Here is a 20460-nt window from a genome sequence, read left to right as displayed (position 1 = left end):
AAATGCGAAGGGTGGCTGTTGTAAATCTGTGTATGCTGAGACTGCAGTGCGTCACAGCGTGCTTGTGAGGCCTGCGCGTGTGTGAAATAATATTTTGTGAAAGCTTAGTAATGTCTGCTGGTATGTTGATTCGCCTTAATCCCCGCTTGAGGCCCGGAGCAATTTGGGCAGTGTTAAATGCGAAGGGTGTGATCCCCGCTGGTAGGCTGAGTGACTTGAGCCCCCGCCTGAGCACCGGAGCAATATGCGAAGCTTGTGCTCCCCGCTGGTAGGCTGAGTGTCTTGAGCCCCCGCCTGAGCACCGGAGCACTATGCGAAGCTTTGTGCAATATGCGAAGCTTGTGCTCCAGGCTGGTAGGCTGACTGTCTTGAGCCCCCGCTTGAGCCCTGGAGCAATATGTTAAGGCGTGAGCTTGTAATGCCGTGTGAATGCCGCGGCCTGTGAAGCCTTGTCCATTGGTGTTTGGCCACGCCGCTCTCACAACGGCCACGAGCCGCGTCCCGTGAATGCCGTGCCCATTGATGTTTTGGCACGCCCCTCTCACAACGGCCAGGCCCACAAGGGAGTAATGTGAACGTTTTTGTTTAGAATGCCGTATTTGCTTTTAGCAGTAATGCTGGGGAATGCCGCGCCTCGCGCCCCATGAATGCCGCGCCCATTGCTGTTTGCTGTTTGTCCACGCCCCTCTCTTAACGCACACGCCCACAAGGGAGTCCTGTGAAGGTTTGTTTGCCGCGCCCATCGCTGACAGCACAACGCCCACGCCCACAAGGGACTACTTTACCCCTAAGGTTCTTTTACCTTTGTAATGTATATGGTGGGCACCTGTATAGCCTATGTCCATCTGCTGCAACTGTCCTTTCCAATGTTGTATTGGGTGTTGTGATTGATGCTGTACTTCTTGAGCTTACCCGCCTCAAATTTTTGGCCTCTCTCTTTATTATATTAGTATAGATACATGACAACTGTACTCAAGAACATAAACAGAAAATTCTGTTTTACAAGTTAGATGTTGTTTAATCTCTCTGATTTTGGTGGAGAAGGCAGTTGTATAGGTTTTCACATTCATACCAAATTGGCAGTCCCTACATGAAGGACATTTAAAAAAAAACTTCCTTGCTGTTAAACACATGTCTCTATGGCATTCCTCATGACTGTTGCTCACCAACATATTCCCCATGCTCATTGTTTTTCTGAAAGTGATAGAGGGATTAGAAGGCATCAGACTACCATTCACTGGATCATCTTGGATGAAGTGCCAGTTTTGCCTTACTATATTCCTTAAATGCCTTTCCTGCATGGAATACATTAAAATGAGTCTAGTGGGCTTTGGGGCGTTAGTTACATCTCCATGCTTAGTTGTGACCTTGCATGTTAAAAGATCATCTCTAGCCTTTGCTCTGGATCTTCTGATAGCGGCATCAACTATCTCTGTCCTGTACCCCCTAGCCAAAAACCTCTCTAGACTTTCTGCCTGCTTGATCTCAGAAACCTCATTAATACTGCAAATCAGTTGGATGTGTAACATCTCCCCATACGGGATACTCTTGATTAGATGGGGAGTGTGAGCTTTAGATGCATGCAATATGGTATTTCCGGCAGTTGGCTTTCTAAAAAGGGTTTTAGTTAAAACATTATTTTCCACCAGAACTTGTACATCTAAAAAGGTCACTGTCTGGCTGCTAATAGTAGAAGTACATTTTAAATTGACATCATTGTGGTTTATCTCATAAATAAATTTCTTGGCACACTCCGCACTTCCGCTCAATACAATGAAGAGGTCATCAATAAAACGTTACCAGGAAATAACTTTGGTGTCATAAATTTCTTCATATTGCCGCATGAGGACCAGTTTCTCCCACCAGCCCAAAAAAAGACAGGCATAGCTGGGGGAGAAACTGGCTCCCATTGCTACTCCCTGAACCTCTTGATACATTTGGCCATTAAAAATAAAAAGATTGTTTTCTAAGCAAAAGAGCAGCATATCTAGTATCATTCTCGTATGTTGAGCACACATGATGGGTCTCGTACATAGAAAATACTCAACAGCTCTAAATATATATATATATATATATATATATATATATATATATATATATATATATATATATATATATATATATATATATATTTATATTTAATCGCTCAGTTTCTCTTGCTTTGGCAGAAGAATGGACCGCACTCCGTGGTTCAAGTTTTTACGATCTATTCACGTTCTAAACAGAAAACAGGACGCGTTTCGGCATCGCACCTTTTTCCACTGTTACTGCACAATATGTTTAGACTTTGATTAAATAAAGTTACACATGATGAGTTAAAATGACGTCACATCCTTTTGGATAATCAACACAAAGGAAGAACCTAAATTCATTAGGTTTTAAGAGCAGCCATCTTGGAGTGTACCTTCATCATATACATTTCTACAACTCCTTGGGATAACCATCATCAAAGAACAAAAATTGAGCCCTGGATGGGCATTTGATGTACCTGATTTCAACAGATCATTATTTACAATATACATTTATAGCACTGTATCTGATTTAAAGAAATTCATTCAAACAATTCAACAATTTAAACATATAACAGGGCAAAATATATGTATACATTATTGTGTGGTGATGGTGGTAGAACCCAGAGAAAAAGCATCATTTTATCAACTTATTTGCCTAGATGTATGGATAATTCTTCTTCAGTATTAAGACTTAGCGGAGTCTTGGTTTGAAGATCAATAATAAATCTAGATTCTAACCTCCGCAGTTGGATCTCTCTGCTGTCTCCCGGATCTTTCATGGGAACCTGGTCTAGACAAAAGAACCGTAGAAGATTGCGATCACTTTTGTGCTCTTGAGCAAAGTGTCTCGCAACGGGACAATTCGGGTCATTATGTTGAATAGCTCTGGCATGTTCCAGTATTCTTCTTTTCTCTGGGTGAATCGTACTTCCAATGTAATGAAGCTTACACGGACACTCTAGGCAATATACACAAAATGGACTGGTACAGGTCAGAAATTTACTGATTCGCCTGATAGTAGATGTGCCTGGTATTTCATAGGTAGTAATTTTTACACTCGTTTTACAGGCTTTACAATGTTGACATGGAAAAAACCCTGTCAGGTTGCCAAGTCGTGGTGTCCTAGGGACAGAATCAAAATGGCTGTGTACCAAGAGATCTTTCAGTGATCTATTTCTCCTGTATGTGATTTTCGGATGACAAGATATCTCATTTCCAATTATACCATCTGTTTTGGTGGATTCGTTGTGAGTCTTTTGAGAAAGTTGTAATAAAGCGAGGGGTATGATCCTCCTCGCTACTAGCTCTACTTTTTTCTCTAAATAGATTTTGTCTTGGAATTTTTTGGGCTCTATCATAAGCTTGTTTTAAAGTTACATCCGAGTACCCTCTTGATCTAAATCTCATTATGGACTCTTGAGCTGCAATTTCAAAGTCTCTGTCTAGTGTGCAATTTCTCTTGAGACGCAGTAGTTCCCCGTACGGGATACTGCTCTTAAGAGGTTTTGGATGACAGCTACTAGCTTCTACGGTAGAGTTCCCAGCAGTCACTTTACGAAATAAAGATGTGCATATTTTGCCATCCTGAATAAAGAATTTAAAATCCAGAAAATCAACCTCTGTATCACGGATAGTACCACTCAGATGTAGATTGACATTATTGTTATTCAAATGTCGAATATAGGATTCTGCCTCAGTTTTAGGACCTTTCCAAAAAATGAAAAGGTCATCAATATACCGGTGCCACCCGATTATTGACAGACCCAATGTTCATTTTCATCGGCCCAGGCCACCTGCTTATCCCACCAGCTGACGATCAAGTTCGCGTAGATGGTAGAAGCAGGTTCCCATCGCTGTTCCCCTCTCTTGTCTGTAGTATTGCTTTTGGAACAGAAAGATGTTGTTGTTTAAACAAAAATTCTAAAATTCAATCAACATGATGTTATGCTTTACCAATCTCAAGGAGCTCGTATTTAGGAAATATCGTACTGCATGTATGCCATGTTCATGCGCTATGCAAGTATACAACCCTGTGACATCCAAAACTATCATCAACATGTCAATATATATATATATATATATATATATATATATATATATATATATATATATATATATATATATATATTCCAGCTCCGAAGTACCCAACGTACAAAGGAGCACCCGGACCTCAGCTGCACACAAGGAGCCTTGAATGGTAAGCACGCCTCCAGCACAACGATATCCTTTGACTGTTCAAACTGCCCTGGATGCCTGACGCATTTCGAAGTGTCCCCACTTCTCTTCAGAGGCTTTGGCAGTTATGAAGGAGCGCTTGAGGCACCACACCCCTTCTTGCTTATATGCACGCCCTGGATGGCCCTCCTTGTGGGCAGCTGAGGTCCGGGTGCTCCTTTGTACGTTGGGTACTTTGGAGCTGGAATATATATATATATATATATATATATATATATATATATATATATATATATATATATATATTATGTGTAAATTATTTCTGTCATTTTTTTAAATTCATCAAATAATTTGGAATTGTTGGTTTCAACTTTATTTTATTGATTAAATTATACAATAGCATTAGTAGATGACAAAGTACTATGTAAAACGAAATCTGTTCCAAAATGGCACCCATATTTTCCTGAATGTACTTTCTTGGCTTGCAATGGTAATTATCCTTTGTCTATGTTAATTTACGTAATCGTAGATTGTATGTATTTAAGGCTGAGGAAAATGGTGATCTGTATTGTGAACAAGGCTGCGTGTAGCAGTCGAAACACGTAAATACCATCATGAAGAAAAATAATAAAACCAAGTGAAATCTCTTTGGAGTGCTATTTCGTTTCTATAAGGAGAAAGGAGTCTTTAATGCAAAAAAAAAAAATATATATATATACATATATATATATCCAAATCTCAAGTTTCCCAACTTAGGAGAGCCACAGACAGGTAGGTATTCATCTGTTTTATTTGCAAAAGTAACAGCGCAGTGGATGGAAAACACCCAGCTGATCCTCTCCCTCACCAACGACCCCGCCACCGCCAGAACCAACCTTCACGAAGGGATGAAAGAGGTAGCCGAATGGATGAAGAACAGCCGCCTGAAACTGAACTCGGACAAGACGGAAGTCCTCATCCTGGGATCCTCACCCTCCGCCTGGGACGACTCCTGGTGGCCCCCCGCCCTAGGCAGCGCACCCAAACCAACAGACCACGCACGTAACCTGGGATTCATCCTGGACTCCTCCCTCTCCATGACCAGACAAGTCAACGCCGTCTCCTCGTCGTGCTTCAACATCCTGCGCATGCTACGTAAGATCTTCCAGTGGATCCCCACCGAGACCAGGAAGACGGTCACCCAGGCCCTCGTCACCAGCCGCCTGGACTACGGCAACTCCCTCTACGCCGGAACCACCGCCAAACTCCAGAAGAGACTCCAGCGGATCCAGAACGCCTCAGCACGACTCATCCTGGACATCCCCCGTCGCAGCCACATCTCCAGACACCTGAGAGACCTGCACTGGCTCCCGGTCAACAAGAGAATCACCTTCCGTCTCCTCACCCACGCACACAAAGCCCTACACAACCAAGGCCCAGGGTACCTCAACAGTCGCCTCAACTTCTACGCTCCCAACCGCCAGCTCCGGTCGACCGGCCACGCCCTCGCTGCCGTCCCCCGCATCCGAAGAGGTACCACAGGGGGACGGTCCTTCTCCTACCTCGCCGCCAAGACATGGAACTCCCTCCCGACCCACCTCCGCCTGCCCCAGGACCACCTCGCCTTCAAGAAGCAACTCAAGACCTGGCTGTTCGAGCAGTAGCGGACCCCCCTCCCCTAGCGCCTTGAGACCCTCTGGGTGAGTAGTGCGCTATATAAATGCTCTGATTGATTGATTGATTGATTGAAACCACCAAAAGTTCAAACAGCCTGACGCGTTTCATGCGCTCTCGCATTTCTTCAGAGGCTTCAGTTCTAAACAGCGCATGTTTGCAAAAGGCACCACTTAATAAAAGTCTCACCACCTGCCCCAGTGGGCGTTGGCTCTCCCACAGCCTGCTGGTCTTCGTAGTGCCTTAGTGTTACTTCAGTGAGCTGCCACATGCAGTGTAAATGACGAACATTTAAAAACCCCAGTGGGTCTGGAAGGAATTCCTATCATTGCTGGGCTGCAGATTCCTCTTTCACAAAACGACCATTCTGCCCTTCATGCTGCTTGCCGATTGACACCAGCTGGTCCACTTCATTGTGGCAGGGCTCCCCCACGACCGGGACCGGCCGTTAAACATCCAAATCTCAAGTTTCCCAACTTAGGAGAGCCACAGACAGGTAGATATTCATCCGTTTTATTTGCAAAAGTAACAGCGCAGTGGATGGAAAACCACCAAAAGTTCAAACAGCCTGACGCGTTTCAAGCGCTCTCGCATTTCTCCAGAGGCTTCAGTTCTAAACAGCGCATGTTTGCAAAAGGCACCACTTAATAAAAGTCTCACCACCTGCCCCAGTGGGCGTGTTCGCCGCGACGCTATTTCCAGCATTAAAGCAAGACAGTAGGACGCTTGGCACCCTTTCCAACCCACTGGGGGTTCATTATTTGCTCACCACAACCGACCTGCGCACCCACTTGGGAATTATTAATGTTGGACTACAGCACCCAAGAGGCCGATGGTCGGCCACGCCCCCTCCCCAGGGGCAGGTGCTACACATCGAATTAAAGACTGCAGCGAGGCTGTTTTCATGCAAACAAAACCACTGAAGAAGGGAGCTGGTTTACTCCCGAAACGTGTCTGGTTTTATAAACTTTGGAAGAGGCTTCCCCACGGGTCCTGCTGCCAGCCTGCTGTTAATAAACCTGCGTTGATTGTCAAAACTTCCAGGCTGGTCTCCTTCACTTTTGGGATTCTGGTGAGGTTTGGATATATATATATATATATATATATATATATATATATATATATATATATATATATATATATATATATATATATATATATATACACATATATATATATATATATTACCTACTGGCGGTCGCCAGTAGGTAGTTATAGTTAGGATTGTTTTCCATAGGGAAATCGCAACATTCTATTGGGAATAACTTTGGCGCCGGTTGAGGAATCTGCCTGAAATTATCCTCAAATTTGCCTCGCGGCTCTCCACTCCTTCCCTGAAAGTTTGGGGGGGATTCGTCAAGCGGGGGCCGAGATAAAATGGGGGTTCCAAAACGTGTTTTCCCCATGTTAATTTCCATAGGGCGGTTGGACTCACTTTTAGCCCGAACGGCTGAATGGATTTCCACCAAACTTGGCAAAATTGTAGGGATTGGTAGCCCGATGTGCCTTTGCTATGTCTCAAGATATGCGCTCCAGTGGATTTTGAGTAATTTAGGTTAAAAAAAAAATATACATCTATAAGCGCGCCCCGGTACGCGCACCGGGGAGCGCAATAGCGTGTACCGCGAATACGCGAGCGGAAAGCTGATTGGCTATCGGGTGTTTGTAAACATTCCAAACAGACTGGAGCGGCCGCCATCTTGTGTCTCGGTAGGATAGAGACACAAGAGGGGCCAAAAACAAAGGGGGAAATAACCAAAAGGGGGCAGGGTAGACCCCCCCTGACCCCCTAGGTTTGATGTGGGGGACATAAAAGGGCCCCGGCGCTGAAAAGGAGAAAAAAAAAGAATTCGATTTTCGCGGGGGGAGCGACCGGTGCGTGCCCCGGTACGCGTACCGGGGAGCGTACCGTGGAGAAGAAAGCATGACAGAGTTTCCAAAAAAAGTTGCTTTTTTTTATGCATTAGAGGTAGTTCTAAAAAGAACTGTTGTTTTTGTTCTTTTTGTTTTTTTTATATTTTTTTATTGTTTTTTTTAACATTTTTTACTTTTTTTTACTTTTCTGAACAGTTTTATTTTTTTTTGTATTTTTTAAGGGGAGAAACAAAAACAGGGAATTCTAAAGGGCTCAACAGGAGCAACAAAAAAAAGCGGAAAAAATTTATGTTTCCTTGGGCACTTGTGGTTATCCCATGCACGGTTAATAAGTGTGATGCTTTGCTCTCCAAAGCATATTGTTGCACCACAAAAAATACAAACCATTTTAAAATTGGAAAACTTTGTTTGTATGTTGGAGCACATCTCCCTAACTTCCGGTCCCGATGGGGTGGGAACATTAGTTTGGGAGGTGCTGGCAGAAGATTGGACAGTGTTTTTGGCCAGTTCCCTGACCTCTGCCCTAGCATAGTTATTTGGATGCTTCCGTTGCATATGTCTGATCATGGTATGGTTGCCAAAGGAGTATTTTTTGTTGGGATTCCCCCTTGACAGCTCCTGATGACATATTAAGCAGGTTGCCTTAGGCGCATTTACTTTTTTCTTGTCCATGGGGATTGAAAAAAACTGCCAGATGATGTGCTCTTTAGGTTTTTAGGTAATATTGTCCTCTCTGACGAATCTCCTCTCCTCCTCCTCCTCCTCCTCCTCCTCTTCTTGATCTCCACCACTGTGAAGTTGTGGTGGTCCTTGTGGTGGTGGTGGTGGTGGTCCAGAAGCTCCAGCAGCTGCAGCTAATGAAATAACTGCAGGTCTACCTCTCTCAAAGCACAAAGGTAGAATGAGGAAAAAAGGTGGGGTCTTTCATCATTTGGAAAAGAAAACTGTTCTGAACCAATGAAAAGTATTATTTTTAGGTCACATGACCTGGCCTTACATCATTAGGAAACCAAAAGTAAAATGAATCAATAAAAAGTTTTATTTTCAGGTCACATGACCCAACGCGCTTACGCTACGCGCCCCTGGGCGCGCCCGCAGTCGCGCTCCGGGGCGCGTAGGGTAAGCGCGTCAGGACGTTGCGCGATCGTATGCGCTCGCGTGCTTCCGGGTGCGCTTACGCAGTGCGTCATATGACACATCACGCGGTTACGCGAAACGTCGCGATGTTGTTTTCGTTCGCGCAAATATCGCTAACGGGACGCTCACCGGTACGCGCCCCTGGGCGCACCGTAACATTGCGCTTACCCGTGCGTTCACCGGTATGTGCACCGGGAGCGCTCTTGGGCAAAAAAAAAATACATAATTATACAATATAAAATTCATTATAAAAAATATTACATTTCATACCTATAGGGATTAGCTATTAAAAAACCTATGAAATTCACTGAAAAAAACATAGCTTTCACACCAGTTATAGTTAGGAATTAGCATTTAAAAAACCTATTAAATTCACTGAAAAAAACATAGGTTTCACACCAGTTATAGTTAGCTGGAAATTTTGCTCTCATAAAACCATTGAAATTCCCACGTTATAGTTAGTTGGACTCACTATAACTTGCGCGTGCAATGCACTGCTGATGACGTCACATATTACATCACTCATGACATGGTCAGTGACATCACTCATGACATCACTGATGACACCATCCTTGTGACAGAGTGACAGACCTCCTTTCACTGTAATGTAACCCTTCAAACACATATTGAAAAATAGAAACTAAAATGTTAAAAAAAATGGAGATACCCATACCAGTTACAACAACCAATTCAATAATTCCACCATCTATATACATATCCACTCATTCACCAACAGTTCTATATAGTCACTCATATATATACTCACTCATCATATGTAGTGATACACCTATACATCCTGTTACACACCGACAGTCATCCAATAGATACTCTCACACATACTCACACATGTAAATAAACTATTGAACATCCATTTATTTGCATATACAGCTATACACACACTACCACTTTACTTCTAAGGAAACTTACACATACTTACTCTCTTAAACAATCTCTTATAGAAACACATACTAATTTAAACAGGAACTGTTACAATCCCTCACTCTCACATATACTCACTTATATACATCAATATTCACATATACTAGATTAAAACATATGTACTTACTGATAAAGACACTAGTGAGACAGTCATTCACTCACTAACACACACATATACACACTCATCCACCCATACAGTCCTGCACATATGCTGTCTTCAAAACACATACAAAGAGAGAGTAAGTCATTCATGCATGTATGTGCTAAGTAATACCCCCACCAAACCATACAAACACTCATACTGATACTAAGAAAAACATCTAATAACCCATAAACATACACATGTAGCTACTCACCAACCCATGCAGCCACTTATACACAAAGTGAAACACTAATACATATATTTAAATATTTAAACATTACTCACTAATATATGTATTCACTAAGATACACTTAATAAACCAGTTAACCAATCATTTTTTTTTTAAACACCCATGTAAACACTTATTTAAACATTTATTCTTCCATCAACTTTTACATATACATATATAACACATATTTATTTTTCAGAAAGGCACACATTCACTGGATGTTGTCATCAGTGATGTCATGAGTGATGTCACTGACCATGTCATGAGTGATGTAATATGTGACGTCATCAGCAGTGCATTGCACGCGCAAGTTATAGTGAGTCCAACTAACTATAACGTGGGAATTTCAATGGTTTTATGCGAGTAAAATTTCCAGCTAACTATAACTGGTGTGAAACCTATGGTTTTTTCAGTGAATATATATATATATATATATATATATATATATATAATACCACGGGCGGTCACCAGTAGGAAGTTATAGTTAGGACCATGTTTGGCGTCTATTTATGAATCTTCACAAATTGTTGATAACATTTTACCAGTGATTCTAGTTGTGCATGGAGAGTTTTGGGTGATCCCTCATGCGGGGAGTGAGAAAAAAGGGGAAAAAAGGGGGGTCAAAAATTTGTGTTTGCCATTATAAGTCCCATAGACTCTTTAGACACGCCTGCAGCCCAAACATCTGTATGGAATTACACCTAATGTGGCGGTAAACAAGCTTTTGGTCTGCAGATTGTGTTTCTTGCTATTTGGTGTAAATCCATTCAGTAGTGTGCAGTATATTAAAGAACATCCAAATATGTATATCTGTGGCCGTGACGACTTTGCTAATAATGACAAGCTCATGCAGAAAACTGCAGAGCTCTGAATGGCAGCCAAAACATCAACCAGAATGGGTTGGCAGCCATCTTGGGACATAAAAAACTACCACCTCCCTGAGGCCTTTGTTAATTAATGGAGGAGGCCGTGCGGCCACACTCCTTGGCCTTATACGGCCCTGGGGAGCACACCTCCCCAGGGCTGGCCATGAACAATGTGAGGTCATAAGCAGTGTATTGTGGGTGTAAGTTATAGTTAGCTCTGGTAACGATAACTGCTGATTTTCACTGGTTTTGTACGAGTGAAATCCAAGCCTAAATATAACGTTCTTTTAATCTTTGTTTTTTTCAGTGATTTTTTTTTTAATTCTATTTTTTAACTACAACTCCCCTGTAACCTTTGGCTTTTTCAGTGAATTTCAGTGTTTTTTTAATTCTATTTCCTAACTATATAATCCCTGTAACCTTTAGTTTATTAACTGAATTTTGAAAGTTTTGAAATGTTATTTTGTAAGTGTAATCTATAACATTTGAGAGTGAGTGTGTGACTAAGTGCATAAATGTCTCAGTGAGTGTGTGAGTATTTCAGTTGGTGTGTGAATGAGTGTGTGACAGTCTGAGTGGGTCTGTGAGTTGGTAAATAAGTCTCTGAGTGGGTCTGTGAGAAGGTGCGTGGGTGTCTGAGTGGGTCGGTGACTGGGTGCATGAGTTTCTTAGTGGGTTTCTGAGTGGGGGTGTGAGTCTCTGAGTGGGTCTATGAGTGGGTGCATGAGTCTCTCTGTGGGTCTGTGAGTGGAGCATGAGTGTGAGTCTTTGAGTGGGTGCATGACTCGGATCTGTAAGTGGCTGTTAAGTCTCTAAGTAGATGTGTAAGTAGGCATGTAAGCCTCTGGGTGGATCTGTGACTGGATGCATGTGTATCTGAATGGGTGTGTGAGTGAATGCATGTTGAGTCTCTGACTGGGTCTGTGGTGGATATGTCAATCTCTGACTGGGTCTGTGAGTGTATGCTTAGGTCTCTGAGTGGGTCTGTGAATGAGTGCAGGAGTCTTTGACTGGGTCTCTGAGTGGTGCATGCTTCTCTGTATGGGTCTGTGAGTGGGTGCATAAGTCTTTGAGTGGATTTGTGAGTGGGAGCATGAGTGTCTGAGTGAGTCTGTGACTGGTTACATTAGTCTCTAAGTAGGTCTGTGAGTGCATGAGTCTTTGAGTGGGTGTGTGAGTCTCTGAATGGGTCTGTGAGTGAGTGTATGAGTCTCGGAGAGGATCTGTGAATGGGTGCATGACTCTCTTAGTAGGTCTGAGAGTGGGTGCATGAGTCTTTGAGTGAGTGGGTGTGTGAGTCTCTTAGTGGGTCTGTGAGTGGGTGTGTGAGTCTCTGAGTGGCTATGTGAGTGGTTGCATGAGTATCTGAGTGGGTATGTGAGTGGGTACATGAGTCTCTGAATGGGTCTGTGAGTGGGTGCATGAGTGTCTGAGTAGGGCTGTAAGTGGGTGCATGAACATCTGAGTGCACAAAACTCTGAGAAGGTCTGAGAATGAGTATGTGAGTGGATCTGTGAGTAGGTTCATGACCTTCTGAGTGGGTAGAGTGTAGATGTATAAGTGCATCTGTGGGACCATGAGTGTGTATATTACTGTATAAGTGAACGTGTGAGGGTTTTAAAAAATTGTTTTTGCAAGGTTTGCAACTCTATGCACAATATTACACTGGGGGCCACACTGAGCACCACGATGAAGTCGCCACTCCAGCCACATTGAAAAAATAAGGCTCCCAGCATTTTAAAACTCATTAATAGACTCTTATTCACACCTACCATGAATCAATGGGGTCAGGGTATCCCTACCCAGATCCGTTCTATACTACTTGACTTCATACATCATCCCCTGGCACATTGTTCCATTCTACAAAATGTGAGCCGCAATTTTCTATTTAGATTCTTAGCAGCCAATAACGGGTCGCGAAGGATCCCCGTCCCTATATATACAAATTTGGATTTCCTTTAATATTCCCAAAACTACCAATCAGATTTACACCAAATAACAAAAAGCACTGTTTCTGGACGAACAGCTACCTTCCTGCCAACTTTGGTGTTATTTCGTTTAGTGGTTCTGGCTGTAGTTGTGTCTTTGAAATCCCTATGAAAATTAACATAGGAAAAACACCTTTTTGGCCCACTTATTCTCGGCCCCCGCTTTACAGATCGCCCTAAAACTTTCCATTAACCACAAAATTCACCTTGGCACTTTTTGGGAAAGTATTGTGAAGGTTCATCAAACAGCATCTAAGATATAGGCAAGTCAAAAAACGCTTTTCCTATGGAAACAAGGGCCAAACTCTACCTATCTACTGGAGACTGTCAGTGGGATATATATACATATTATAGAGTGGTAGTAGCCACTCTGTTGTTATAGTTAGGGTTACCAGCAATAGAAATGTCTGACATTTTTTACCCTTAATAACTTTTCACCTGTTTGACAAATCTCTGAAAAACTTTACAGACCTGTTGCAACCGTTACATTGTGATGTTTGATCAAGGAGGTGCAAAGAAAATAGCGGGGTCCCAAAACACACTTGCATTCCAATGCATTTTACATAGACTTTTGTATTTCACGTGGCATGAAAATGGCTGAATGGGTTTAAATGAAATTTGGCAGGATTACACATTATGGGGCACCGATGATTCGTTTGGGGACTACAAGTATGTAGTGTAAGTATTTTTTTTAAGTTATAAGGCATTTCAACGTAGTAATCTCTGTTGTGGTATGGTGCGCACCTTTGCTGCCCTTCAGAAACATCTTCTTTTCAGGGCCCTGCTCCCCTGGCAGCTTGATGTGTCCCCCTGTAAGCTGGGGGGTGCCCATGGTAGTTCCCGCAACTGATGTCTTTCTTGGAGTGTCTCTTCCACTCTCAGTAAGACGTTCTGCTATCTGGAGTCTTGTGCTCAATTACGCCACTTCTGTGGCCCCACCTGATTACCGCCTGCCCTCTCTTGTGCATCTGGTTTCGTACTGCCAACCTGAGGAAATGCCCCCCACTGTCTTGTTTGTCACAACTGGAGGATGGAAGAGTCCAACTCCACGTGCGCCTGGGGTCCCACAGCACTCCTCCCCCGTCTGAGGGAGGACCCAGAAGCCAAAACTGATGCCAAACCCTCTTTAGATGTTGCCCTGCCACCATGTCAACCTCTCCAAGGCATGTTGCTGAAGCGTAGAGGCAACGTTCTGCTTGCAGCAGTGCGATTGTGCACTGAATTTCCACCTCTGGTGGGGCACTCCCGGATAATGTTTGAGCGTGCTTCCTTCTTCTCATGAGGTGCGGGGAAAAGTAAATCTCCCTGTGTTCCGTGCAATGATGTCACAGCAGCCAAATGGCTGCCACATCACTGCATCTGCATTTCCCTTCCCCCTAAAACCCCTGGGCATAGAGTGCACTCATGTTTACCCTGCCTGAGGCCCTGATTAGCTTATTTTGTGCCCCATTTCCCGCCAGTCTGAAGACAAACTATAAGGGGTATCCTGTAATGACAACAAGGGAATGGGGTAACTAGTAGAACAGCAAATGAAAAGAAATGCCCCTTTTACGATGTATTCTGTTGACTTTTTGGTACTGTTTGGGTTATATATCAGTCCCTTCGTGAGGGCTGGGTGTGGGTTACATATGATTTAAGTCAAGGGTAGTGGAAGAAGAAGAAAGCGTCTGAGGGGTTGATTTAGTGATATGAACTCCTCTTTTCATGTATCCCTGTGGAAGGATTTTGAGGAACTTCCCATGTATCGCCTCAATGGGAGACCCTCTCAGTTGTCCTTTATAATGTTGTTGTCAATGTCTACTCAATGTTTTGTTCTTTGCATCTAAGGGTTGATATTAAGGTGGGGTTTGGGTAGGGACACTGTACTTAATTATAAATCATAAAGTCATATGTGCATATTAAATAGAAACCGTTTAAGATTTGCTACTTTGCCCTTTCCATTATTTTCTTTTTCCTCAAATCCTAGCCATTCTTTATTTATATTTTGTTGGTATTTTCTGAAATTGCTTCTGTCAATTTATTAAGGTCTGTGCATATTTGAGTTAATGCACAAGAGCCATTTCCCTGGTCTACAGTGTGCATACCAGAATAGTGGGGTGGGATGGTCAAGGGAAGGATGAGGTGACAGATCTCCCTCACCCAAAAAAGCATGCTAAGGAGCTGTGCACATGGGAATGCAGAGGAGTGAGTACCTCTAAACCCATTGTGTCTCTTTCTGCAGCGTTAAATAGTGGACAAGTAGAGCAGTAACCAGGGAGAGGAGGCCAATTTCCACAAGTACCGCCCACCCCTAACAGGCAGATGATAATTTATTTATTTAATGCGATTTTATATAGCGCAAACTTTACCCGAAGATGTCAGAGGGCTTTACATAAGAACCAGTTGCAAAACATAAGGACTAAGGATTACATGCGTTACATAAATGATACAAACAGAAAAAATTGCAAATGTACAAGATGTAAAGTCACACAAGGAAGAGATACAAACAGAAAGAAAAATTGCAAATGTACAAATAGTAAAGTCACTCAAGGAAGAGATACGAATGGATATACTCTAAGAGTCACATAGGAATGGTAGAGAGTACAAAGGTCTACTGCATATACTAATGATTAGAGTTATCTCTATATACACAGGAAAGGGATACGAATGGATATACTCTAAGAGTCACATAGGAAAGGAAGAGAGTACAAAGGTCTACTGAATATACTAGTGATTAAAGTTATCTCTATATACATAGGGACGGGATACAAATGGATATACTCTAAGAGTTGCATAGGAATGGTAGAGAGTACAAAGGTCTACTGAATATACTAGTGATTAGAGTTATCTCTATATACACAGGGAAGGGATACAAATGGATATACTCTAAGAGTCACATAGGAATGGTAGAGAGTACAAAGGTCTACTGAGTATACTAGTGATTAGAGTTATCTCTATATACACAGGGAAGGGATACAAATGGATATACTCTAAGAGTCACATATGAATGGTAGAGAGTACAAAGGTCTACTGCATATACTAGTGATTCGAGTTATCTATTTATACAGAAAAGCAGATTTCCATTAAGTGGGGTCGGAGGGGGGTTGCAGTCACAGCACCAAGGGAGGGTGGGAGGGATACACGGGTATGGAGAAAAGGCAAATCAGAAAAGGAAAGAAACATTTGAGTATCGTCAAGGGGGAAACAATGGAAAAGGGTTAAAGGACGAGGGAATGGGCAAGATGGCGGGTCAGGGTCCAGAGAAAAGCGGCCGAGAGCAGCAGTAAAATGGCGGCCAGGACAAAAGAAAAAGTAAAAAAGTCCAGGAGAGTCCATGGCGATCCCCATGCAAATAGACAGGTTTTACGGGAAAGCATCTATTGAGTTGGTTTTCCAAACATAAGCAGACCCGCTAAGGAAATTTCAGCTTTTCTTGTCAATGGGGGATTTGGAGCGGTCTTTTAAACGAGAGAAATCCGCACCACTACTATGTCAGCATGTTTGGTACCCTTGAAGTATGCGTACTGCAGAAACTTGTAGGGTTCCCGGATCAGAAACTCGTCCAGGGTCTGTCGGGAGGGCTGGAACTGCCTGAAGACGGGCTGCCCCTGCTTGCAGCGCTTCAGGCACTGCGTCCTTTGCAGCATGAGAGAAGTCAAATGGCAGGGGTGTGGTTCCTACCCTACAGTCCTTGTTTGAGGAGTGCTGTGCTGCAGTGCTACTCATTTAAACAGAGGGCTGTGAGAGCAGTGCAAGGAGAAAGGAAACCATTGTATCACAACTAGATGGCATGTTTTTCGACACAGAATAGTTCATTTCAAGATGATGGTACCTGGAAGTTGTATTTGCCCTGCAAGACATCAGCGGGCCTGTCTAATTGGGAGAGTCATTTATGGGCAGTGGAGGATGAGGGTCCTCCTGTGGAAAGCCCATAAATATTACGGTTGTGTTTCTAAATATCGACCACAAAATAATCCAACTACGTAAATATGAATGTAAAAAAAATCTGAAGCCAAAATATTGACTTTCAAAGCGTAATTAAAATGAAAAAAAAATCAATTACAAAAATACCAACAATAAAAACAGCAATTATCAACGTTATGTTTGCTAATGGGTCATAATCAAATTGTGAGATTGCCACTTGGCAAATGAATGAGGTGTTTTGGTTCACACAAACAATTAAAGTGAGCGAACCTTTATTAGTGCCTAAATCGGTCCGCACCACGGTCCCTTGGGAGAGCACAGATAAAATCAGCACCAGGCAATAATTAAGTGCGCATGCTCATTTTCTGGGAGGTTCAGCTCCTGGTTTACAGGACTTTCATATCTTTTATTTAATTTACGCATGCAGAATTTCCCACCTGCTTGAGATTCTGCATGTGTACATTTCGCGCATTGGAGGGCTCGGGGTAATTACTGCTCGCTTCTAGCGTGGTGTTCGGCTAATGCCGGATCCATATGGACGCGAAGAGGCTGAAGGCGCTCATCCCAACGGAGCCGGGCCTCTCTGCACGTGCCAACAGGTGCACTTTCTTTGCTGTTTTTCTTTCATGGCTCCGAAGGAAACCATAAAACAAGTACATTGCCGGGGGATAGTTTCTGGGGTGCTTTGTGGACAAACGTAGAAGGGAAATGGAGCCGCGAGTGGGCCCCGGGGGCAGTAAATCAACGAACAAGAGGAGGAGTCGAATGAGCTGTCTGGGCCATTGGAGCCCAGCTCGTGACCAAGGCATCGATCAGCCAGTGTCCAGCAGTAATGGCAAAGCCAGCTGCCGCTGCCGGGCACCGACTGAGCCATCCGCGCCACCGTCCAAGAGCTGACTGGGGCAACTCTGACGCAATTACATGTTCTTTCCTGTTGTTATTGTTCATGTCCTTAATCTGTGGAATATCGTCGATAATCGAAGATATAGGATCATTTACACATGGAAGAGTTACATTACTAAGCCTAGGTGGTGCAACTTGTGCAAGCTAGTTTCACAGCTGTTGTAATGTATACCTACTTTCCAGAATCCAGTTTACTGGATAACTATCCTGCTTTACTTACGCCCTCTTAAATTAAGAAAACCAGGCTGCACATGACTGAAGACCCCTGCTAGGGCCAAACTGGTCTTGGGTTACTTGTGTTCTGGTCAAGAGAGGACTTGTCATGGCAGTTCGAGCTGGACTGTTCCTACTGGACCAGGGTCAAGGCTGATTTGTACATGGTTGGGTCAAATCTGAGCTGGAATTGTGGGTAAAAAACCCAATGCAATAAGATGTGGTTCCTGGCTGAGATTAAGCATCAAGCATTCCACCCATCATTTTTTTGTTTACTTTTGCTTAAATTAAGTAGCGCGGTATTACAAAATATGATGAGATTTATGTAAGGGCTAAATTGCATACTTAAATGGGTATACATTATATCTATTTGCGTTACACATGTACATTCCTGATGCACACATTGTGTAAATAATGCCTTTCTTAAGAAATAGGCATGCATATATGATATTCACATTCAGAAATATACCACCTTTACTCTTGCTTTCGCGACACCATGCATCTGGATTGTTGGTTTTGTAAGTTTAGGGTTTAGTAATAAAACACAGCCCTAATGATATGCCATGGATTATATTGCAAACAGTAGCCTAATCAGACCGCACTAAGGGGTCGATTAGGATCGCGGACGGACTTGAGTCCGTCCGCGACCCCTGAGGAGGAGGGAACGTCCGCATGGGCTGCGGCGTTCCCTCCGATCTGATTAGGATGTGACCGCCAGGGTGGCGGTCACATCCTCTATCTCTAACATTGCGGCGGGTGCAGCTTCAAGCTGCACCCGCCCCAATGTAAAAAATGCATGCACAGCATTTCCGTGCACAAAGCGGCAGGCACCGCGCGGTGCCTGCTGCATTGTGCACGCAAATGCAGGGGGGTACCATAGGTACCCCCCATGTGCACCCACCACCACCCCTTCACCCAGGGGGCCCGCAACGGCCCCCGAAGTGAAGGTCCGTATGCTTTTCCATGGCGGCAATGCCGCCATGGAAAAGCATATTTACACACACATCATAATATGGCGGACGGTGTCTCATAGACACCGCCTGCCATGTTATGGCTTTTCCGCCGCGGTCGGCTCCGACCGCGGCGGAAAAGCGGCGGACGGAATTCCAGACCCACCAGCCATCCTAATTTGGCGGTGGGTCTTTGGAGTCTCCGCCGCGGTTTTTCCGCATCCTCCAGGCCGGCGGACACTTCCGCCGGCCCGGAGGATGCGGAAAAACCGCCATCCTAATCGGCCCCAAAGTGTGCTGTTTGAGAGAGAACAAAATGGATATTCCAATTACGTGTACACATACAGGGTCTTAATGATGACATCTCCCTGGGAAACTAGCAGAGAGGAGACAGTGACTCTAGGTAACATCGCAAACTGGGTGTGGCCTCTATTACGTATCCACTATAGATGAGATACAGAGAAGTACAGTTTTATTTTCAGAATAGGCCAGAGTGAACGGGCCCTTGTGGAATGGACAGCTGTGAGGAGGTATGAACGACCATCACAGAGTACTCTGGTTCCAAACTATTTTAACTATCTAGGGTAACTACCAAATAGATCTGTGCTGCATATCTAGTGTATTGTATATTAGTCAAAGTATCTTAATATATTTACACTACTTCTACTCCAGTACAATACAGGGAACTACAGCATCTTGGGGTCTAATATTATCATGAAAGGCCAGATAAAATGGACCTCTATGGAGTGGACAGCCGCGATGAGATATGAACAACCATCACATAACACACACATACCATACTATATATATATATATATATTTAAAAAATATATTTTTATTGTATTTTCATTTACATGGAACATACTTATAAAGACATAGAAAAATAATTGGCTGTTGGTCTCTTCTGCTTTTTTTGGCACATAAAAATACATGTCCTGAACCATCCGGTGTAACACCGAATCCTGTGTGCTATTCCACAAAAATGCGTTCTTGAGAGTCATTCTGCCCTCCCACCTACTCCGGAGATATCCATTCCATATAATTATGTGAGCTATTCATTACTGGACCTTTTCCAACTCCACTTGTAACATATGCATTCCGTTTAAGAATTGACGATATTGTATATTAAATGAAGAGACTGGAGCTAAAGGGTTCTCTATCTTAAAGGGCAGAAATTTCGTAGCAGCTTTGCAGATTGAGAGAGGACGGATGAATTTCGAGCCTACTTTCATTTTAGTAAACCCCAACTGTTTTACTTAAATCGGAGGAAACAATTATTGATTTTTTTTAATGATTATCAGCTAGATTCATGAAAGGAAAATCGGCTCGCAAAGGACCAGATTCTCAGAATCTGGCCCTTTGCGAGCGCAATTTTTGCTTTTGGGATTCATCATCCCAAATGCAAAAATCGCTATTACAGAATTCGCATTTTAGCGAGGAATTGCATTTAAGGAATCTCTATTTGAGATTCCTTA

Source organism: Lissotriton helveticus, chromosome 6 (genome assembly GCF_964261635.1).
Source record: "Lissotriton helveticus chromosome 6, aLisHel1.1, whole genome shotgun sequence".
Lineage (NCBI taxonomy): Eukaryota > Metazoa > Chordata > Amphibia > Caudata > Salamandridae > Lissotriton > Lissotriton helveticus.
Note: the sequence above shows the minus strand (reverse complement) of the source record.